The sequence below is a fragment of the Leucoraja erinacea genome, chromosome 10 (assembly GCF_028641065.1).
Source record: "Leucoraja erinacea ecotype New England chromosome 10, Leri_hhj_1, whole genome shotgun sequence".
Lineage (NCBI taxonomy): Eukaryota > Metazoa > Chordata > Chondrichthyes > Rajiformes > Rajidae > Leucoraja > Leucoraja erinaceus.
The window spans coordinates 60,754,427-60,779,498 of NC_073386.1; positions in this window are offsets into that span (position 1 = coordinate 60,754,427).

Here is a 25,072-nt window from a genome sequence, read left to right on the forward strand (position 1 = left end):
GCCACAGGGGGCTGTGGAGGCCAAGTCAGTTGATATTTTTAAGGCAGAGATAGACAAATTCTTGATTCGAACGGGTACCAAGGGTTATGGGGAGAAGGCAGGAAAATGGGATAAGGAGGAGAGATCCGCCAAGATTGATTGGCGGGGTGGACTCGATGGGCTAATTCTACTACTATAACTTGTGAACTTGTGAAAGGTCACCCTTTCCTTCCCCCCCCTAGAGATGCTGCCTGCCCCGCTGAGTCACTCCAGCATTTTCGATGTCAATCTTCGGTGTGAACCAGCATCTGCAGTTCCTTCCTACACAACTGCCGGCTCTATAGTTTAGAAAATGTCTGAAAATCAGTTTGATGAATCTGCGAGATAGAAGGGGGCGAGCCACAAGTGACCATTGCTGGCACTGCCGTGCAGGTTTTGGTACATTGTGCTTGCTTGCAGGGCAATGGGCAACAAAGTTCAGCAGTCAAGACAAACAGAGGCTGCCGTTTACCCACTCCAATCCATTTGTCCAGGAACAATTCACAGCCACGATCAAGAACGGACAACATTCCAAACAGTCCGACAGACTAAACAGAACGCTGAGCAATAAACGTGTGTGTGTGTGTGTGTGTGTGTGTGTGTGTGTGTGTGTGTGTGTGTGTGTGTGTGTGTGTGTGTGTGTGTGTGTGTGTGTGTGTGTGTGTGTGTGTGTGTGTGTATCAAGTCAAGTCAAGTCACGTTTATTTGTCACATACACATACGAGATGTGCAGTGTATGCAGACAAATCAGCCATGGTATAAGGGAAATGTTTTAATGCAGAGGGTGAAATCTTCTTCAGACTGGGCTAACCAGGTTATGCAAGAAGGGTACTAGAATTGCATACAGGATTATGTCATGTGTAGGAAGGAACTGCAGATGCTGGTTTTTTAACCGAAGATAGATTGTGTGTGTGTGTGTGTGTGTGTGTGTGTGTGTGTGTGTGTGTGTGTGTGTGTGTGTGTGTGTGTGTGTGTGTGTGTGTGTGGTGTGTGTGTGTGTGTGTGTGTGTGTGTGTGTGTGTGTGTGTGTGTGTGTGTGTGTGTGTGTGTGTGTGTGTGTGTGTGTGTGTGTGTGTGCGCGAGACAGACACTAGTTAAAGTAATCATGCGTTGGAACTGCAGATGCTGGTTTCAACCGAAGATAGATGCATAAAAGCTGGAATAACTCAGCGGGCCAGACAGCATCTCTGGAGAGAAGGAATAGGTGACTTTTCGGGTCGAGGCTCTTCTTCAGTCTCGACACAAAACTTCACCTATTCCTTTTCTCCAGTTAAAGTAATCATACAGATGTACAAATAGAAACGTGGAGTCCTCTCCCCCCCTAAATACAAAATGTCCAGAAATGCAAGATATCTTCCACCATTGTGGGCTTTGCCTACAACAGGACTCAGCATTTAACCCCCCCGCTGTCTACAAAAACAACACACGTTGACTGCATGGCATCACTTTGAAGGATTTAAACGGAGGTATTATTAAAGTTCTAAAGACAACTGAGAACGTGTGATAATACTCAAAGGCAGCTTCGTCCCCTTGTTCCAAAGGACATAGCTCAAGGCAACAGTGTACATGCACGGACTGTTTCTTTGCCGAGACTACACTTGTAGTGCAGAAGTTGCACCTTGAAGTGCAGCATTTTGTCGCCAGTCAGATGTCTGGCTTCCGATCAGAAAGTTTCCAGATCTTATTTTGACTTTACTTTGCACAGTGGAAAGCTGATTAAGATATTAGCATCATATTAGATAGACACAAAATGCTGGAGTAACTCAGTGGGACAGGCAGCATCTCTGGAGGAAAAGGGTGGGCGACTTTTCGGGTGGGCACCTTGTTCAGACTGGGCTAACCAGGTTATGCAAGAAGGGTACTAGAATTGCATACAGGATTATGTCATGTGTAGGAAGGAACTGCAGATGCTGGTTTTTAACCGAAGATAGAGACAAAGTGCTGGAGTACCTCAGCGGGACAGGCAGCATCTCTGGAGAGAAGGACTGGGTGACTTGTCGGGTCGAGATCTTTCTTCTCAGATTATGGCATTTGCCTCATCAGGCCTGCTGCATCCTCTGCCAAGATCACAGCCAGTACTATTTTCCTAAACCATCCCCATATCTTTTTCCCCTCATGACCAGAAATCCATCAGTATTGAATCACTAACAGGCACTCCTTGTGCCTCTGGGAAGAGAACTGGTGTGTAAGAAGGAACTGCAGATGCTGCTTTATACCTTCCCCTCAGCTATAATGAAACATTCTGCATTCCTCATCACCATCTGCTTTGATCTGACTTTTTCACACCTTACCCTTCCTTATCTCTGGACTCCCTCTCCCCTGAATCGCAGTCTGAAGGGCCTCGACCTGATACGTCGCCAATCCTTCTCTCCAGAGATGCCGTCTAGCCCGTTGAGTTGATCCACCATTTTGTTTCTATCATTGGACTCCAAAGAGACTTCACCCTCTGCATTAAAACATTTCCCCTTATACCATGGCTGATTTGTCTTTGTTTCAGTGAATCTCTGCTCATGTTTTGTCTGAGTTCTACAGATCACAGACCTGGTTTACTGAATCTCCTCCCGTACAGCTACTTCACCATTTCTGGACCAATCTCGTGAACCTTCACTGCACCCACCCCCACCAAAGCAAGTCCTAGTGAAAGGGAATGGTACACAGTGCTGCAGATGCGGCTTGCCAAGCTGATATAGCTGCAGTGTCAGCAAAGCCTCTGGTAATTAAGGTCATCACATACCATTTGCCTTCCCCATCACTGTTGAAGCTTCACCATGACTTTCAATGACTTGGGCACAAACAGAATGGAGCCCGCTTTAGACATTGGCATCACCCAGCAACTAAATACTCCATCTATCCATTTTGTGTACCAAACTGAACAATCTCACTCATAGATTCATACAGCGTGTTAACCAGCCCCTCAACCCAACTTGCCCACACCGACCAACATGCCCCATCTACATTCCTGTCTAAACTTGATGCTAGCAAGCCTATTCCTCCATGGTCACTGACACAATAATTTTCTTGGCATGATAGCACTCAAATGTTTGCAATTGTTTTAAATTAGAAATTCATAATGGAAACAGGCCCTTCGGCTCACCAAGTCCACACCGACCATCGATCATCCATCCACCCTAGTTCTATCTTGGTGTCCACTCCCCACCCACTAAAGGCAATTTACAGAGACCAATTTACATAGAAATCCGCTTGTGTTTGAGATGCGGGTGGAAACCGGAGCACCCTGAGAAAACCCACATGGTCACAGGGAGAACAGGCCAACTCCGTACAGACAGCACCCGTAGTCAGGATCGAACCCGTGACTCTCGTGCTTTAAGACAGCAAATCTACCACTGCGCCACTATTTTAATTTTCCAGCTCCGTCTTGGATCACATGACCTGGATTAGCCATTATTAGCCCAGAATCAGATGAAAGCCAGCGGCAACAATTGACGGGTGTGTTTCGATGCCACATTATTGCCTTCAGTGAGCAGCAACGGTGGTCAGTCATTCTAACCCAGACCACCACACACACTCCAGACAAGAGCAAAGCCAATGATGCTGCAAATCTGAAACAGTGCTGGAAACACTCATCAGGACAGGCAGCATCTGTGGAGAGACGGGGGGGGGGGGGAGGGACGAGGGGAGAGACGGGGGGGAGAGACGGGGGGAGAGGACGGGGGGTGAGGGGGGGGAGAGGAGGGGGGGGGGGGACGGGGGGGGGGAGGGGGGGGGGAGGGAGGGGGGGGGGGGGGGGGGGAGGGGGGGGGGGGGGGGGGGGGGGGGGGGGGGGGGGGGGGAGGGGGAGGGGGGGGGGGGGGGAGGGGGGGGGGAGAGGGGGGGGGGGAGGGGGGGAGAGAGAGGGGGAGAGAGAGAGGGGGAGGGAGGGGGGGGTGGGGGGGGGAGGGGGAGGGGAGAGGGGTTAGGGGGGGAGGGGGGGGGAGACGGGGGGGAGAGGGGGAGGGGGGGAGAGACGGGGGGAGAGAGACGGGGGGAGGGAGAGAGACGGGGAGAGAGACGGGGGAGAGAGAGACGGGGGACGGAGAAGACGGGGGAGAGAGAGAGAGAGGGGGGAGAGAGAGAGGGGGGAGACGGGACAGACGGGGGAGGGGGGAGAGAGAGAGAGACGGGGAGAGAGAGGAGAGAGAGGGGGAGAGAGAGAGATGGAGAGAGAGACGGGGAGAGAGACGGGAGAGAGAGACGGGGAGAGAGACGGGGAGAGAGACAGAAAGTCGGTGTTTAAGGTCTGAAGAATGACCGTAAATATGAACCGTTTCTCTCCCCACTAAAGCTGTCTCACCCACTGACCCTTCCACCCTGTTCCATTTCTAAGCTGTGTGCTGGGTGGCTTGGGCTGAGTGTCATGGGTGAAAGACATGTTGTCGTGGGTGTGATGGAAGTGATCTGTGGGACACCCACTACCGTGAATGAAACTACCGAGGCTGGCAGGTTGCATTGACCAGAAACGTTCTCACCCCCAACCCTCCTCCCCCCACCCCACCCCGTCTGGGTTAAGATTAGTTCTAGCAGACTGTGGGCAACTGATAATCATCTCAATAGGATAAATGTCAATTGCTTTTAGTCCATTCTCAAAATAATTGGGTTCTCATTATGATAATATCTGGGATGCAGGACTAGGAGGGAAATACTTTTTCCAAATAAATTGGCAGGATGCAGATTTGAAATATAACACTTCAGTACAATTACAAATACAGCGTTTTTGTACATTTTCACTGGCCAAAGGTCACACATACTGGAACTTTTGTTTAAAGTATATAAATCCACCGCATGACAAATCTGGCCGTGAGAGAATAAGTGCCTATACTGTAACGACTTTGTTTTATTCATCTTTTGCTGGCTACATGGGGATTTATTTTTCAAAATGGAAACTTGTCTGGCTCGAACAAAGAGAATTCCGAGATTGAGAGATTTCCCTTGGATCCCAACATTCCTGTGATTCGACGGAAAATGCGGAGTCAAGTTTTACAGATGGTCGGTGATGGGAAACATGTGGCTGGGGCTGAAACCTGCTCAGGACTTTCTGTACTTTAAGGATTAAGAGCGAACATGTGTTTGCAAATAATTGCAAGCAGCATGCAAAAGAGGAAAGCGAAGTGCTGAAAAATCAGAAATTCCGAACTGTTCCTCTTGCCACTAGTGTGTACAATGTAGACTTACAGACGCAAGCTGTTACACTCAGAATCATCGCCAGTTTCAGGCATTATTGACCTCTCCTCTTTTGTTTTACATCTCCCTAAATATTCCAAGCCAGTGAAGGCTGGACCTGGTTGTACTCTAAGCTCCTAGGTACACGAGTCCTTTTTTTAAAATAAAACAAAAATAATGCACTCAAGGTTGTCCCAGTTATATTCTCCAGCCTCTATTTATTCAACGTCACATCAAACAAACAAAAGCTCTATCCCAAGCAACGCTCTGTCCATTGCCTCAGGCTTTAAACGGCGATTTGCATAATTGAAAATAGCACGAGCACAAAAGAAAAACAGACATGAAATATGTGAAAATATGAAATTCCATTCAAGCCGGTCATACAAGGAAAATATCACCGTTCCAAACAGGACAGACATTTGCTGTGTAAATTTATCTGCAACATCTTGGTAATGACCTTGCACTTGGAGTTGTAGCTCAACCGACCTGACCCTGTCTTTTTCTCGCTCAATAAATAGAGCAAGGCTCGGCAGACAGGAATCAATACTCATGCAGCACTGGGGTGATGGTGCTTTTTCTCTCTCCTCATGTTCTTGCTCAAATCCCCCAGAGCCTGAGACTTTTGTGAAAATAAAATTTAATGCGGGGGTAAAAAAAAAAAGGCTTGACTTGTGATTTACGGTCAAAGCTGTTGCAATAGAATGTATGCGGGGAAAGAAGAAGGGTTACGCCTTTATCTGTTGACTGATTTACAAAGAAATCAATCCAACATTTGTCTATAAACCATTAACCTGCGTTTCTCCACTGCAGTACAAGATGGCACCGCATTTCCCCCCAGAAAATTGCCCACCGAATCATTGCCGCCATTTCACTTCACATAAAAGGAAGGGTTGTATTAAATATAAATCTACAGAGGAAAATTTGAGCACAGTTTGTTTGGAGAAAAAAAAACATTACACTGGTTTCCAATAACAAAGGCTCAGTTGAAAAAAATGTTTTAACTACTTTCTTACTGTGGTTTCCGATGCTTGGCAGATTACAGGAACATTCTCCAAAGCAGCAAGGATCAAAGCTGTGATCCAGCCTGTGGGATTCCATCATTTTATTCCCACACCAGTGTTTGTGAGATGCGGTGGGAATACAACACATTAGTTAAGCACACAGCAAACTGCAGACGCTGCGATCTTGGGTAAAGCACAAAGTGTTTAGTTTAGCTTATGGTCACATGCACCGAGGTACAGTGAAAAGCCCTTTGTTGCATGCTCTCCAGACTATACATCATTACAATCAAACCGCCCACAGTATATAAATAGAGGATAATAGGAATAATGTTCTGTGCAAGAAAAAGTCCAGTGAAGTCTGAAGAGCTGCTGTGGAAGTAAAGATTTAAAAGATTGCAGTGATTGTAATATAATCATATAACAATTATAGCACGGAAACAGGCCATCTTGGTCCTTCTAGTCCGTGCCGAACACTTACGCTCACCTAGTCCCATCTACCTGCACTCAGACCATAACCCTCCATTCCTTTCCCATCCATATACCTATACAATTTATTTTTAAATGATAAAATCGAACCTGCCTCCACCACTTCCACTGGAAGCTCATTCCACACAGATACCACTCTGAGTAAAGAAGTTCCCCCTCATGTTACCCCTAAACTTTTGTCCATTAATTCTCAAATCATGTCCCCTTGTTTGAATCTTCCCTACTCTCAATGGAAAAAGCTTAGCCACGTCAACTCTGTCTATCCCTCTCACCATTTTAAAGACCTCTATTAAGTCCCCCCCTTAACCTTCTGCGCTCCAAAGAATAAAGACCTAACTTGTTCAACCTTTCTCTGTATCTAACGTGCTGAAACCCAGGCAACATTCTAGTAAATCTCCACTGTACTCTCTCTATTTTGTTGACATCCTTCTTATAATTAGGCGACCAAAATTGTACACCATACTCCAGAATTAGCCTCACCAATGCCTTGTACAATTTTAACGTTACATCCCAACTTCTATACTCAATGCTCTGATTTATAAAGGCCAGCACACCAAAAGTTTTCTTTACCACCCTATCTACATGAGATTCCACCTTCAGGGAACTATGCACAGTTATTCCTAGATCCCTCTGTTCAACTACATTCCTCAATTCCCTACCATTTACCATGTACGTCCATGTAATGAATGATAGCAGACCTTCATCTGGGACCAGCAAGCTGTGAGTTGCCTGGCCATGACACCATTGTAACGTGTGTACCATCTTCAGGCGTTGGGGAAACTCAGCAGGTCAGACAGCATCTGAGGAGTGAGTATGTCGCCAGTTCATTCCCACCACAGATGCTGCCTGCCACTTTGAGTGTTATGTAATTTAAGCAATTTTCTTTAGAATTCTTAACAGGTAACCATTAGTTAACAAAATCTATTCATTTCCAAAAGCTTTACTTTCTTTGAAGCTTGCAATTAAAACTCAGTTTCTCAGAATGAAACTTGATGCTGGTTAGATAGTGTGTAGGAAGGAACTGCAGATGCTATTTTACACTGAAGATAGACACAAAATGTTGGAGTAACTCAGCGGGACAGGCAGCATCTCTGTAGAGAAGGAATAGGTGACGTTTTGGGTCGACTCCCATTTGAAGAGATTGTCTCAAGAGTCTTGACCTAAAACGTCACCCATTCCTACTCTCCAGAGATGCTGCCTGCCCCGCTGAGTTACTCCAGCATTTTGTGTCTATCGCTGGTCAGACTGTTATGTTTCTTTCACCATTTTACAGTGTGGATGAGCTGTCCTATCTTCTCATGGTCAAGACCAACATCAGCCTGGCTGAGTCCAAATTTCTTTAATAAAAAGATAGACACAAAATGCTGGAGTAACTCAGCGGGACAGGCAGCATCTCTGGAATAGAGGGAATGGGTGACATTTTGGGTCAAGACAAAATGCTACTGCTCCGCATTAAAGGACATGCAAAAACAGCGAACATTTCTCACACTAAAGAGCTTGAGATGATGGTTTCTTCATCGTGATATATGGTTTAGTTGGCAACGTTCTATTGAATCATCTCCACTTCCAATCAACCATTTCCTGTTTTTGATAAAAACTGTACAAAGGTCAGTCTGACGACCACATTTTGTCATGTTTAATAATATATATCCACAATAAAATCTGCAGCCAAAATGGTGCAGCAGAGGATTTGATTATCCTTTGTGTGAATCTTTTATTCTCGAGACAGAATACAGCAGATATCTCTATTATTTGACCAGTTTACAAAAGTTGATCAAGGCTTGTGGAAAGACACAGCTCAGTTTTCAGACCACCTTTGCATCTTTGAATCGAATATCCAAGCAAAGAGGTCCTTCTGCAGTTGTACAGAGCCCTCGTGAGACCACACCTGGAGTATTGTGTGCAGTTTTGGTCCCCTAATTTGAGGAAGGACATTCTTGGTATTGAGGGAGTGCAGCATAGGTTTACAAGGTTAATTCCCGGGATGGTGGGACTGTCATATGCTGAGAGAATGGAGCGGCTGGGCTTGTATACTCTGGAGTTTAGAAGGATGAGAGGGGATCTTATTGAAACATATAAGATTATTAAGGGCTTGGACACGCTAGAGGTAGGAAACATGTTCCCGATGTTGGGGGAGTCCAGAACCAGGGGCCACAGTTTAAGAGTAAGGAGTAAGCCATTTAGAACGGAGACGAGGAAACACTTTTTCTCACAGAGAGTGGTGAGTCTGTGGAATTCTCTGCCTCAGAGGGCAGTGGAGGAAGGTTATCTGGATGCTTTCAAGAGAGAGCTAGATAGGGCTCTTAAAAATAGCGGAATCAGGGGATATGGGGAGAAGGGAGGAACGGGGTACTGATTGTGGATGATCAGCCATGATCACATTGAATGGCAGTGTTGGCTCGAAGGGCCGAATGGGCTACTCCTGCACCTATTGTCTATTGTCTATTGTCAATTGTCATCCAGACTTATAAGTTTAAGGTGAGATGGGAAAGATGTAACAGGAACCCAAGGGACAACCTTTTCCGCACAGAATGGTGGGCGTATGGCAGTTGAGGCAGGTACTATCACAATATTTAAAAGACATTTAGACAGGTACATGGACAGGAAAGGTATAGAGGGATATGGGTCAAATGTAGGCAGGTGGGACTAGTGGTGGATGGCGTGGGCAAGCTGGGGCGAAGGACCTGTTTCCGTGCTCAATGGGTCCAATTGAGCTTTCATAAGTGATAGGAGCAGAATTAGGCCATTCGGCCCATCAAGTCTAATCCGCCATTCAATCATGGCTGATCTATCTCTCCCTCCCAATCCCATTCTCCTGCCTTCTCCCCGTAACTCCTGACACCCGTACTAATCAAGAATCTATCTCTGCCGTAAAAATATCCACCGACTTGGCCTCCACAGCCTTCTGTGACAATGAACTCCACAGATTCACCCCTAAAGAAATTCCTCCTCATCTCCTTCCTAAAGGAACGTCCTTTAATTCTGAGGCTGTGACCTCTGGTCCCAGACTCTCCCACTAGTGGAAACATCCTCTCCACTCTATCCAGACCTCCAGCTTTGGTCCACTGAAGAGAGATTTCACTTTGTTTTTGTGTCAACTATCATATTTTCAAAATAAATGGATTTAGCAAGTGCATCCCTTTTAGAATATGGAGGCTGCAACAATATTTATTATGGTTTGAGGTGACTTAGTGGATGTAGGCTCTGCCTGGGGTAATGGTTCTAACCTTTCACAGAGGCATAATCTTTGATCCCAGCCCAAATGGCAAAATGAGAATTGTTCACATGTTGGAACAAGTAGGTAAACCAGCAGTTTGAATCCCTGTTCCCAATGCAATGTTACAACCCAGCGGTATGAATATTGACTTCTCTAACTTCAAGTAAATCTTATTATCGCACTTTTTCCGTCCCACCCCCACACTAGTTCTCCGACCAGTCTGTGTCCTCTTGCTTACATTTTATCTTTGTATGCTTCATAATCACCTTCCCCTCGCTAACAATGATCTATTCTACATTTTCCTTGAACGTCATCCCCTTTGATGTCTTGTTTTCACACCTCACACTTCCATATCTCTGTTTCTCCCCCTCCCCTCAGTCTCAAGAAGGGTCTCGCCCGAAACATCACCCTTCTCTCCAGAGATGCTGCCTGACCCGCTGAGTTACTCCAGCATTTTGTGTCTATCTTCCATGTAAACCAGCATCTGCAGTTCCTTCCTCCACGTGTTACAGATCATGCTACTGTGAGAAGGGCTTGTTTGGGACAGCAGCTCACTGCTATGTATTCTTACCAAATAACCCCACAGCCAGGAACCCTGACGAATTGTTGCTCATTCCTGTATGTGTTGGAGCACTTAGACATGCTCAGAAGGCAAAGGATACTAGTATTCAATAGACAATAGTTGTAGGAGTAGGCCATTCGGCCCTTCGAGCCAGCACCGCCATTCAATGTGATCACGGCTGATCATCCCCAATCAGTACCCCACTCCTGCCTTCTCCCCATATCCCCCGACTCCACTATCTTTAAGAGCCCTACCTAGCTCTCTCTTGAAAGCATCCAGAGAACCAGCCTCCACCGCCCTCTGAGGCAGAGAATTCCGCAGATTCATAACCCTCTGTGAGAAAAAGTGTTTCCTCGTCTCTGTTCCAAATGGCTTACTCCTTATTCTTAAACTGTGGCCTATTCAAGGATTGGTTTGCTTCATTGTAGGTTTGAGAACTCCGCTGGCAGTCTATTCTACATTTGACTCTTTAGTTTAGAGATACAGCACGGAAACAGGCCTTTCGGCCCACCAAGACCGCAAAGACCAGCCATCCCCACACTTTAACATTATCCTAAAAACACACCAGGGACAATTTTACTTTTTACACCAACCCAATTAACCTCCGTCTTTGGAGTGTGCAAGGAAACCAAAGATGTCGGCGAAAACCCACGTGGTCACGGGGAGAACCCACAAACTGCGTACAGACAGCACCTGTAGTCAGGATCGAACCCAGGTCCCTGGTGCTGTGAGGCAGCAACACTACCGTGGCATCACCATGCCGCCCCCTAGGTCTCCTCTCTTCATCTCCCGTCCCCCATTTCCATTTTATTCCCTCCCCCTTTCCTATTCCCCCCCCCACATCCCACAAAGTCCCCTTCCACTCCGGCTTTACCATTCACTCCTTTTCATATCCAACACCTTCCTAACAACGTTTCACCTCCAGCCTTGGTCACTTACTCCACTCATCTGCCAGTGAAACCTCCCCCCTCCCCGCCTCACCTGTATCCACCCATCACTTACCAGGCTTTCACCTGCCTCCACCCTAGTCACAAAATCCTGGAGTAACTCAGCGGGAACAAGTGTCTCGACCCGAAGCATCACCTATTCCTTCTCTCCAGAGATGCTGCCTGTCCTGCCGAGTTAGTCCAGCATTTTGTATCTACCTTCGATTTAAACCAGCATCTACAGTTCTTTCCTACACATTTTGCCCACCGTAGTCATACAGCACTGACTATACTCACCTCCCATTTCCTGCTTTCTAATCCCCCCCCCCCCCCCCACCAACCCCATCGGTCTTAAGAAGGGTGCCAATATGAAACGTCATCGGTCCATTACCTCCAGACACTGCCTGCTAGCCCAGAACTTTGCATTCTGGTCTTCAGCTAACTTGCCGAAAAATACAGAGCTTCACACTCCTCTCTTACAGCCTCCCTTCCAACCCCCCATCCAGCAATCCGTCTGAAGAAGGGTCCCGACCCAAAACGTCACCTATCCATGTTCTCCAGAGATGCTGCCTGACCCACTGAGTTACTCCAGCACTCTGTGAAATGTCACCTATCCATGTTCTCCAGAGATGCTGCCTGACCTGCTGAGTTACTCCAGCACTCTGTGAAATGTCACCTATCAATGTTCTCCAGAGAGCACTGAGTTACTCCAGCACTCTGCGTCTTTGTCTGTAAACCAGCATCTACAGTTCCTTGTTTCTACTTCTCACTGGCCAGTCTCTCTACTGAATGTATGTCAAAAGATTGTTTTTGGACAAAGAAAAAGCTGACGGGGCCTTAAAATAGTTTCTAGTACCGTACAACTGGCAGATATGATGGTTCAGTTTACTTTATTGTCAAGTCTATTCGTCACATACACATACGAGATGTGCAGTGGAATGAAAAATGGCAATGCTCGCGGACTTTGTGCAAAAAGACAAACAAACAAACAACCAAAAAAAATACAAACAGAATCACATACTTTTACATATTAAATATTGTCATGTGTACCGAGGTACAGTGAAAAACTGCTATCCAGCCAGCAACAAAACAATGCATGATTACACTCGAGGCATTCACAGTGTGCAGATACATGATAAGGGAACAATGTTTAGTGCAAGATAAAGTCAGCAAAGTCCGATCAAGGATAGTCCAAGGGTCACCAATGAGGTAGATAGTCATTGAGGACTGCTCTCTGGTTGTGGTAGGATGATTCAGTTGCCTGATAACAGCTGGGATGAAACTGTCCCTGAATCTGGAGATGTGCGTTTTCACACTTCTATACCTTTTGCCTGATGGGAGAGGGGAGAAGAGGGAGAGGCCAGGGTGCGACTCGTCCTTGACTATGCTGCTGGCCTTGCTGAGGCAGCGCGAGGTGTAAATGGAGTCCCTGTATCCAGAGATGCTGCCTGTCCCACTGAGTTAATCCAGCATTTTGTGTCTATCTTGAATGGAAGGGAGGTTGGTTGGTGTGATGGTCTGGGGTGCGTGCTGGTGAAAAGACGGTGTGTGTGACAAAGTCTGGAACTAATGCACAGTAAACACAATGGTCTGAGCCATTCAGGATGCCATCCAGTCACAACCAGACTATTCATCACCAACAACTTCCCCCACCATAAAACACCAAAGGGGAGCTTCACACTGGGTAAAAAACACTTACATTATGCCACAGGGCACAAACACTGCCAAACAAAATCCAAACTCATTTTCACCTGGTAACTGGCCCTTCCACTATGCTTCAGATTGGCATGATTTAACCAGGTAATAGGGATTATTGAACTCCTGCATGGATGGTCAATATTTCAGACTGCTCTCTGCTCCAGTTTAAAATAAAAATAACACAAACTACTCTGTAAAAGATGAGACTTTCTCATCTGGTGAATGGTCAAACAGCCTGTCTCTCGTTTCCCTTTCCCCTGACTCTCAGTCTGAAGAAAGCTCGATTTCTTCTCTCCAGAGATGTTGGCTGTCCCGTTGAGTTATTCCGGCTTTTTGTGTCTACCTTAGGTTTAAACCGAGAGGCATCTGCAGTTCCTTCCTGCACGGAAAAAAAAATCAGCAATGCGCGCGTTTTAAACTTGCTGCTGAGAAATCTTTCCCATGTGTTCAGAGAATAAAATGCAAGCCATCAAGCTAGATGTGTCAGATGTGGGGAAATCATGTGCTTTCAATGGTGCATTGTCTAACAAACGGGTGCGCGACCAGACTCTCCGCCTCATTTGTGTGTGTAGTTGTCCCCGTTTTCCTCGCGTTTGCAGACTCTGCCGCTGTGATGTTATCCAGCTTTGGCTGGGAAGGTGTGGACAGACTGCGCCGTGTAGCTGTGGGGGAATGCCGGGTTTAAATGGAGCAATGCGGCTCTGGGCAGCGGGTCCGGAGACAGGTTCTGTGTGATTTACCGCAGGCACCAGACATTTCGGCGCACAGCACGTCTGGGTTTGAAATGCACGTCTCCGCACTATTCAGCTGCTCAATTATTGATCGTCGAGGAGGCTCGCTTTGTCTTCCACCCAGTGGCCCAAAATGGATTGAGGGGGGGGGGGAGAGATTCTCTTCCGAAGAAACATGCCGCAAAGGTGGCCATCATTAAACTCTCATCGCCTGCACCACGCACAAACTGGCGCTAATCAAATTAAGGACATTCGTTGGAGAGAGGGAGAGAGGGGTGTAGGGAGCTGCAATGGAACAAGTACTCTCGCAGAAACACTATGCCGCGCTGTGTCGGAATGAACTGCAGATGCTGGTTTACACCGAAGATAGACACGAAATGCTGGAGTAACTCAGCGGGACGGGCAGCATCTCCGGAGAGAAGGAATGGGTAACGTTTCTGGTCGAGACCCTTCTTCAGATCCACGCTGGTTTTCAGATTCCAAGTCTGTGGTGGGAAACGCGGGGCCCCATTGCAGGCAGGATGTGTAGGAAGGAACTGCTGATGCTGCTTTACACCAACGATAGACAAAATACTGGAGTAACTCAGCGGCTCAGGCAGCACATCTGGCGAGAAGGAATGGGCGACATTTCGGGGCGAGACCCTTCTTCAGACTCAGTTACTCCAGCGTTTTGAGTCTATCTACCCATTACAGACAGGGTGATCGGTGGGATCTTAGTCGCCTCCACAACACAGTCGCTCAGATGGCATCCACGCAGCGGAAACCAGGAACTGCAGATGCTGATTAATACACACAAAAAAAGCACAACGTGCTGGAGTAACCCAGCAGGTCAGGCAGCATCTCTGGAGATCGGGGGTAGGTAGACCTTCTTACTGAACTGAATTGTCCAAAGATTCCCACAACCTGAGCCGTTTGCACAAAGTCTGAATAAAGGTCCCGCGATCCGAAACGTCACCTATCCATGTTCTCCACAAATGCTGCCTGACCCGCTGAGTTACTCCAGCACTCTGTGAAACGTCACCTATCCATGTTCTCCACAGATGCTGCCTGACCCGCTGAGTTACTCCAGCACTCCGTGAAACGTCACCTATCCATGTTCTACACAGATGCTGCCTGACCCGCTGATTTCTCATGTTGTGAGGTTTAGCCTCAATGATCACTTTAGAGATACAAGCCCTTTGAGTCTACGCCGACAATTGATTGCCCTAATTGATTACACTAATATAAATCAGGGACAATTTTACCAAAATACACCAGCTAAACACATACACGTCTTTGGAGTGTGGTAGGGAAACGGAGCACCCGGAGAAAACCCACGCGATCACGGGGAGAACGGACAAACTCCGTACAGACAGCACCCGTAGTCAGTGTGGAACCTGGGTTTCTGATGCTGTGAGGCAGCAACTCTACCGCTGCGCCACCGTGCGCTCTCTGTCTATCAACCATCGCGGTGGCCGCGGGAAGACCCAGAGCTGCCTCTCCGCATGTACCTGTTACGCTGGTGCAGCCGCTGGACACCTCCGGATAAATCTCCTCCGCTCACGCCTCTCCACCTCCCGCCTGCCCAACGCTGGGATTGGAGGAATGTGGCGCTATAGAGAGGCAGAGTGGTTGCTCCATAGATAATAATGAAGCCGCGAAGCTTGCGGCGACACATTATGCCATGTGCGAGACGGCGTTGGTTAGCAACAGAGAGCTGGAGTAACCCACAGGGTCAGGCAGCATCTCTGGAGCAAAGGAATGGATGATGTTTCGGGTCGGGACCTGGGAGAGGGGCCCCGACTACCCCGATAGCGTGGAGATGCATCTATGCTCAGTCCGCAAGGCGCCAGCCGCACCGGAGGCCCGTTACTGAAGCCAAGTCCATCCCCACTTTCCGCATCCCATTCTCCCAAACAAAGGCGCAAGTAGTTGGCAAGTTGTGCCCGTGTGTGTCGCTCGCTGGGTATGAACCAGCGCCGCACCCCCGCTCTCACTCCACCCTCCACAACGCGGGCCGGCCAGCTCGAAAGTTAGGCCAGTAAAAGTCGTTCCAGGTTATAGAAACAAAAGAACTACAACTGCTGGATTATACCAAAGGTAGACATAAAATGCTGGAGTAACTCAGCGAGGCAGGCAGCATCTCTGGTTAGAAGGATAGGTGGCGTTTCGGGTCGAGACCCTTCTTCAGACAGACTCAGGGAAGAGGGAGACACAGAGATATATTGAAGGGCGAGATGTGAAAACGAAGATTGGTTCATAAGTGAGAGGAGCACAATTAGGTCATTCGGCCCATCATGGCTGATCTATATTTCCCTCTTAACCCCATTCCCCTGCCTTCTCTCCGTATCTCTTGACTCCTGTACTAATCAAGGTTCATTGTTGGCCGAGGCATGCGATCAGTAAAATCTAATCTTGAGGATAATGAAACTAGATGGAGAGAGAGTTAGTTACTTGAAGTTAGAGAAGTCAATGTGCATACCGCTGAGGGGTAAGCTGCCCAAGTGGAATACAGTTGCTGTTTGCGCTGGGCCTCACTCTCATAGTGGAGGGGGTCAGTGTGATGGGTTAAGTGGAAGAGCCGCGTAAACGAGGCGAGATTTGTTTAGTTTACAGATACAGCGCGGAAACAGGCCCTTCGGCCCTCCGAGTTCACACCGACTAGCGATCACCGCACTATCCTACACACACTGGGGAGCGAGCGGTGGCCTCACTCTGACAGTGTTAGACCCCCGTCTATATAATAAAGGTCCCACAGACATCCGCTCGTTGAAACTCTGTGGCGCAGCGGTAGAGTTGCTGCCTCACAGTGCCAGAGACCCGGGTTCAATCCTGACTACGGGCGCTGTCTGTACGGAGTTTGCACGCTCTCCCCGCGCAGTTTTCTCTAGTTGCTCCGGTTTCCTCCCACACTCCAAATCCGTACAGGTTTGTAGGTTAATTGGCTTTGATAAAAGTTTAAATAGTCCTTGGTGTGTGTGTGTGTGTGTGTGTGTGTGGGGTGGTCGTGTTAGTGTGCGGGGATCGCTGGTCAGTGCGGTCTCGGTGGGCCGAAGGGCCTGTTTCCGCGCTGTATCTCTAAACTAAAGTGAACGTTCACTGGCCCCGGGATAAAGAGCCGTGGACAAAATGCAGTCAAAGTTCACCCCTCCCCTTGGAGTGGCCGTGACATAGACTCGCGTGTCCGATCCTCTGTATGTGGAGGGAGGCTGTAGATGCTGGTTTATGCTGTAGGCAGACACAACAATGCTGGAGTAACTCAGCGGGACACGCAGCAGCATCTCTGGCAGCGGCTGCTGGTCATTATGTATGTCTGGCCTTCAGGTGAAGCGGCTCAGTGGGTGGTGGGGACTGAGAGAGGGGGGGGGGGGGGGGGGGGGGGGGGGGGGGGGGGGGGGCAGAGAGAGAGGGAGGGAGGAGGAGTCGTCTGAGATGACAGACAAAGAAAGGGGGGGGGGGGAGAGACATCGTCCAAAACAAAACACCGATGCAGGTTGCCTGCATTTTCCCGAGAGTGGGAGACGGATTGGAGGTCTAAAGGCTGACCAGACTGCGCGAGAACGAGAGGGCACGGCTCAGGGCTGGCTGTGGGTGTGCGGGGCTGGAGAACGAGTGTATACACTCACACACACACACACACACACACACACACACACACACCACACTGCCCGCCGACTGCTCTTTGTTTCAGTGCAGGCGGCGCGGCTCGGCTGAAGTCTATGCCGCTGTGAGACGGGCAGGGCTGGGAGCAGCCCTCCTTGCCCCCGGGCATCGGTCACGTCTCCTCCCGGCGGCCGGGCACGGGGGGGGGGGGGGGGGGAATACCAGGGCCACAGATTTCATCCCCATCTCGCCGGGATAACGCGTCGCGCTGTCTGCGCTGCGAGCGGCCGGCAAATCCCGGCTATAATCCCTCCGACTATAATCCCCTCCATCCCCCCATCCCTCCCTCTCTCTCCCCCCCCCCCCACCCCTCTCTTCTCTCCCTCTCTCTCCCCTCTTTCTCTCCTCCCCCCCCCCCCCCCCCACCCCCCCCTCTCTCCCTCCACAAGGAAGCGCCGAGCTGCACAATCAGAGCTGCCGACCCACAAACTTCAAACGCTTTAGCAGCGCATTAATGCATCGGACGCCGGGAAAGCCAGCGGGTCTCGACCCAAAACGTCACCCATTCCTTGTCTCCAGAGATGCTGCCTGTCCCGCTGAGTTACTCCAGCATGTTGTGTCTATCTTCACTGTGTCTGTGCGGGGCGAGAGATAGAGAGTGCATGGACAGAGGTACTCACAGTTGAGTGGAGGGAAGGGAGCGCTGTCTCTGGGAGTCTGCGAGTCCCCGGTCATTGTACAGTGTGCATGCCTCCAGTGACAGGCAGCCGCCAGTGTGTACACATCCCCAGTGCCGGCTGCTGCACGGTGCACTATATAACTCTCATGTGAAAGACAGCGCAGTCGCCACAAGCGGCGCACCCACTCCCACCATTGGCTTGGCGCATCGTCTTTAACAGAGACGTTCGCCACTCTATTGGCCGCGGCGGTGGACTGAAAGGTGTCTGGTCCCTCCCAGAAATGGACCCGGCTCCAGACAAGGCAGGAGGGAGGGGAGCAGAAGGAAGGAAGGGTGGGGGGCGAGGGGGAGGAGGGGGGCGAGGAGGTGAGGAGAGGGAGGGGGGGGGGAGGCGGGAGAGAGGGGAGGGGGACGGGGAGGGGGGTAGGGGGGGTAGAAGAGAGGAGATGGGGCGCAGGTTGAAGTCATCAGGACCAAGGATGGGAAGCTTTACTAGAACAATGTTGAGGATATTTGGAGACCCAAGGAACTGCAGATGCTAGGATCTCGAGGAAGACACAAAGGGCTGGAGGGTTCAGCGGGTCAGGCAGCATCTGTGGAGGGAAATGGACAGATGACGTTTCGTGTCGGGACCCTTCCTTTAGACTGTTAGCACCGGCGGTTGGGGGGGGGGGGGGGGGAGGGGGGGAGTGAGAGAGGGGTTGGCCATTGGCGAGAGGAGGAGAGCGACTGGCATACTTTAAAGAGATGTGGCAGTGATCTCCATTGTATATTGGAGACACAAGGAACTGCAGAGGCTGGGATCTTGAGCAAGACACAATGTGCTGGAGGAAGGTACACAAAAAAGCTGGAGAAACTCAGCGGGTGCAGCAGCATCTATGGAGCGAAGGAAATAGGCAACGTTTCGGGCCGAAACCCTTCTTCAGACAGTTCTTAAACACATGTGCTGGAGGAACATCGCTAGACCGTTGTGCAGGAAGGAACTGCAGATGCTGTTTTATCCGAAGATAGACACGAAATGCTGGAGTAACTCAGTGGGTCAGGCAGCATCTGTGGAGAACATGGATAGGTGACGTTTCACAGAGTGCTGGAGTAACTCAGCGGGTCAGGCAGCATCTGTGGAGAACATGGATAGGTGACGTTTCACAGAGTGCTGGAGTAACTCAGCGGGTCAGGCAGCATCTGTGGAGAACATGGATGGACGTTTCACAGAGTGCTGGAGTAGGTGACGTTTCAGGCAGCATCTGTGGAGAACATGGATAGGTGACGTTTCACAGTGCGCGAGTAACTCAGCGGGTCAGGCAGCATCTGTGGAGAACATGGATATGTGACATTTAGGGTTGTGACCCTTCTTGAGACTGATTGTAGAAATGGGGGAATTGGAAGTAATGGAGCAAGTGAAGCAAGAAGAAAACAGGACAAATTGTGGCCCAAATCCATGCCAAAGTTTGAGTCTTCCAGTGTGGAGTTGTACAGCACAGAAACAGGTTATTTCACCCACCTTGTCCACGCTGACCAAGTTGGCATGCTGGGTTAGTCACATTTTCTAAAAGCTGGAGTAAGTCAGCGGGTGAGACAGTATCTCTGGAACAAAGGAATAGGTGACGTTTCGGGTCGAGACCCTTCTTCAGACAATCGCTTCAGACAATCTCGACCCGAAACGTCACCCATTCCTTTTCTCTAGAGATGCTGTCTGAACTGTTGAATGACTCCAGCCTTTAGTATCCATCTTCGGTTTAAACCAGCATCTGCAGTTCCTTCCCACACATTAGTTTAGCAGGCAAGGTTCCCATAGCTGATGGTCACCATCCACATACTGTAAGCCACACATCAGGTTTTACAGGAGACAGGGAGACTGCAGATCCTGCAACCCGGAAGACCCCTGCCGGAACTCAGTGAGTCAAGGGGCATCTGTGGAGGCAGAGTGATGGTGACCATTTTGTGTAGACGGCTGACATCAGGACCTGATTCAGATCTTGACACAAAACTTCAACCATGCCTCTGCCTCCATGTGTTGTACAGGTGTGATCTTCACGGAGGTTTTATACCATGTTTTTCATCCCTATCCATATCTCATTATCACCTACCCTACAGCCTACAATGGAGCATTGTGGGCTCCACCTTTCTTTGATCATTATTGTTATTTGCGTATCTTTAATGCATTTGTTCTAAGTACCTTCTATAACTCTCACTTCCCTTTCCTCTAACTCTCAGTGTGAAGAAGGGTCTCGACACAAAATGCTACCTGTTCCTTTTCTCCAGAGATGTTGCCGGACCCACTGAGTTACTCCAGCTTTTATAACTAAACACACATTGTTTCAGAATTGCTTTGAGCAGTCACGGTGGCGCAGCGGTAGAGTTGCTGCCTAACAGCGAATGCAGCGCCAGAGACCCGGGTTCAATCCCGACTACGGGTGCTGTCTGTACCCAGTTTGTATGTTGTCATTGGGTTTTCTCTGAGATCTTCGGTTTCCTCCCACACTCCAAAGACGTACAGGTTTGTAAGTAAATTGGCTTAGTAAATGTAAAAAAAAATGTCCCTAATGGGTGTAGGAAAGTGTTAATGTGTGGGGATCGCTGGTCGGCGCGGACCCGGTGGGCCGAAGGGCCTTTACTGGACTGTATCTCTCAACTAAATTAAACTATACCAACCTGAGTGCCCCATTTGCTGGATAGAGTGAGGAGAGGATGTTTCAACTAGTGGGAGAGCCTAGGACCACAGGTTATAGCCTCAGAATTAAAAGATGTATCTTTAATATGGAGATGAGGATGAATTTCTTTAGCCAGAAGATGATGAATTTGTGGAATTCATCGCCACAAGCTACAGTGGAGCCCAAGTCATTAGGTATTTTCAAACCAGAGATTGATAGGTTCTTGATTAGTAAGGGCATCAAAGATTATGGGGAGAAGGCAGGAGAATGGGGTTGTGGGGGAAAGATAAATCAGCCGTGATTGAATGGCGGAGTAGACTTGATGGGTTGAATGGCCTAATTCTGCTCCTATGACATGATCGCTAATCACCATGGGATGGGCTACAATAGAACAGAGAATAGTACAGCACAGGATCAGGTCCTTCGGCCCACATAGTCTATACCAACCATGATGCCATCTAAACTAATCTCACCTACTTGTCCGTGATCGATACACTTCTATGCACTCCCTGCCAATGTGCCTCTTAAACACCACTGCTTCCACCAACCCCTCTGAGAATGTGTTCTAACCAAAGGAAAATGGAAAAAAACTTGCTTCTCAAATCTCCTTTAAACATCCCCCTCTCACCTTCAATCCAGCATTTGACATTTCCACTCTGGGGGGAAAAAGCCGTCTCGACCCTATCTACCCCTCCCATAATTGCAAACAATATATGAAGAATATTGGAATATAAGATTTCTAGATTTATAAATTTGTAGAGCTTAATTAATGAGAGCTCTTAAACAGCCCCAGAGTTAGAATGAGGTAAAAAAAATGCTTAGAATTTAAAGTGAAAGAAAAATAATATGAAATGTAGTGAAGCAAAATAACAAAGGTTTCTTAAGGCCAGATTGTCTATCCCCATCTACAAGTTTGCATAAGACACCACTGTGGTGGGCTGGATTACAAACAATGACGAGACGGAGTACAGGAAGGAAATAGAGAACTTAGACTGTGAAGAAGGGTCTCGACCCGAAACGTCACCCATTCTTCTCTCCAGAGATGCTGCCTGTCCTGCTGAGTTACTCAGGCATTTTGTGTCTATCTTAGCAACATGGTGTCAGAACAATAACCTTTCCCTCAAGGCCAGTAAGATGAAGGAGTTAATTATTGACCAGGAAAAACATGCCCCAATCAGCATCAATGGTGCAGAAGTGGAAATGGTTGGGAATTTTAAGTTCCTTTGTGTTAATATTACCATCGATCTATCATAGAGCAAACACATTGGAGCCACAGCCAAGAAGCCACACCCACACCTCTACTTCCTTAGGAGAATGACATTTGGCATGTCTCCAGTGACTTATGAATTTCTACAGATAAGCATACTGTTGGGATCACAGCTTGGTTTGGGAACAGCTCTGCCCAAGACCACAGGCAATTACAGAGATGTAGGTGTAGCCCAGTCCATCATAGAGACCTGACTCCCCACCATTGGCTCCATCTACACCTCACGCTGCCTCGGATAAATAAAGACTGTATTTATCCCACTGAAGAGACAAACCACAAAATCTGCTCTTACATTAAGTTCTCCACACTGCACCATGAAATTAGTGAACACTCAGAAAGATATGAGTTGTCAAATTATTTTTTATTTCTCTGAACAGTAACAATTAAATCTTCTTGTAGTGTATGGCGTGCACAGCCTAAAGTTGTAGGACAACTTGTTCTATTTGATCTATTTGTTTGTGCACGTCGGATTGATTGCATTAGTCGAAACAAGGTGGAACATGTGAAGGTTGCAATCTCCCACCGCTCCAGTATTTAATCAAAGGAGCTACACAAGAGATTGTTGTCACATTGAATTGCAAGCACAAGTGTTGGAATCAGAAGAATGGTCTGGACCGAAAACGTCACCTATCCATGTTCACGTCACGTCCTCCAGAGATGTCACCTATCCATGTTCACGTCACGTTCTCCACAGATGCTGCCTGACCCGCTGAGTTACTCCAGCACTCTGTGAAACGTCACCCATTCAAGTTCTCCAGAGATGCTGCCTCACCCACTACGTTACTCCAGCACTTTAGCACTGATCTACACAAGAAGTTTGTTGAGTTTTGGAGGAAGTATATTAAAGAACAACAAGAATGATGAGAAGAGATAAATCAGAAAGACCTACAGTTCTGTTGGACCATGAATGTGAGTATGTTGCTGATAGTGGAGCGGCAAGATAGATGTTCCTTCCAGATAAATTGTTTTGATAATGGCACAGAAGGTATGAAGGCCTGGTTCCTTTATCATCGTTACATCTTTGCATATCCTTCATTCATTGTTCTATGTCTCTACATCACCATCTATATCTCTCGTTTCCCTTTCCCCTGACAGTCTGAAGAAAGTCTCGATCTGTGCTCTGTGTGAAACGTCACCTGTTCCATTTCTCCAGAGATGCTACCTGGCCCACTGAGTTACTCCAGCATTTTGTGTCTATGGACAATAGACAATAGACAATAGGTGCAGGAGTACACCATTTGGCCCTCAGCCAGCGCCGCCATTCACAGTGATCATGGCTGATCATCCACAATCAGTACCCCGTTCCTGCCTTCTCCCCATATCCCCTAACCGCTATCTTTAAGAGCTCTATCTAACTTGAAAACATCCAGAGAATTGGCATCCACTGCTTTCTGAGGCAGAGAATTCCACAGATTCACAACCCTCTGTGCGAGAAAGTTTTTCCTCGTCTCTGTTCTAAATAGCTTATCCCTTATTCTTAAACTGTGGCCCCTGGTTCTGGACTCCCCCAACATCGGGAACATGTTTCCTGCCTTTAGTGTGCCCAAACCCTTAATAATCTTACATGCTTCAATAAGATATCCTCTTAGCCTTCTAAATTCCAGAGTATACAAGCTCAGCCGCTCCATTCTATCACCATATGACATTCCCGCCATCCTGGGATTTAATCTCGTGAACCTACGCTGCACTCCCTCAATAGCAAGAATTTCCTTCCTCAAATTTGGAGACCAAAACTGCACACAATACTACAGGTGTGGTCTCACTAGGGCCCTGTACAACTGCAGAAGGACCTCTTTGCTCCGATACTCAACTCCCTGTGTTATGAAGGTCAACATGCCATTCGCTTTCTTCACTGCCTGCTGTGCCTGCATGCTTAGTTTCATAGACTGTTGAACAAGGATGCCCAGATACCGTTGTATTTCCCCTTTTCCCAACTTGACATCATTCAGATAATAATCTGTCTTCCTGTTTTTACCATCAAAGTGGATAACCTCACATTTATCCACATTAAGCTGCATCTGCCCACTCACTCAAACTATCCAAGTCACCCTGCATCCTCATAGCATCCTCTTCACTGCGTCATCTGCAAATTTGCTAATCTATCTATATTACTAAAACTCTGATCGTGACCGCTTTTTGCCCACTGTGCTGCGATTTCCGACAGAATACCGCCACCTACAGCCGTCATTTTTCGCCACCTCGCTCAGAGCCCCCCTCCGCCTTAAAGGCGCAGAGGATATTTCCCAACGATGACAAATCAGAGAGATATTAATGTTAACAAAAAATTCACCATTCTCTCTGCTGCCCCTGCTGGGGGGAGGGGGAGGGCCTATAAAACCAGGAAGTGGTGTGCCTCACTCAGTCTCTTCAATATGGATGAAGCCAAGGGTCACGTCTCTCTGAGCTCTGAATAACACTGAACAATTGCCTACATAACTGTGAGTCCCCTTGTTGTTGATTGAAAATGAAAATATGGTTTGTTTGAAGTAAAAAGGCACGGCCTGCAAATGGTCGTTTGGGAACTTTGGCTTGAAGTTAAAAGGCACTACTTACTGCAAATGGTGGCTTGGGAGCTTAGGCTTGAAGTTGAAATGCACTTCTTACTGCAAATGGTGGCATGAAGTTGAAAGGCGCTACTTACTGCAAATGGTGGCTTGGGTGTGGCTTGGGTGTTGCTTGAAGTTGAAAGGCACTACTTACTGCAAATGGGCTTGGGAGGTTTGACTTGAAGTTTAAAGGCATTAACTGCAAAAGGAGGCTTGGGAGCTTTGGCTTGAAGTTGAAACACTACTTACTGCAAATGGTGGTGGGTGTGGCTTGAAGTTGAAAGGCACTACTTACTGCAAATGGTGGCTTGGGTGCTTTGGCTTGAAGTTGAAAGGCACTACTTATTGCAAATGGTGGCTTGGGAGCATTGGCTTGAAGTTGAAAGGCACTACTTACTGCAAATGGTGGCTTGGTGGCTTTGGCTTGAAGTTGAAAGGCACTACTTACTGCAAATGGTGGCTTGGATGCATTGGCTTGAAGTTGAAAGGCACTATTTACTGCTAATGGTAGCATGAAGTTGGCACTATTACTGCAAATGGGCTTTGGCTTG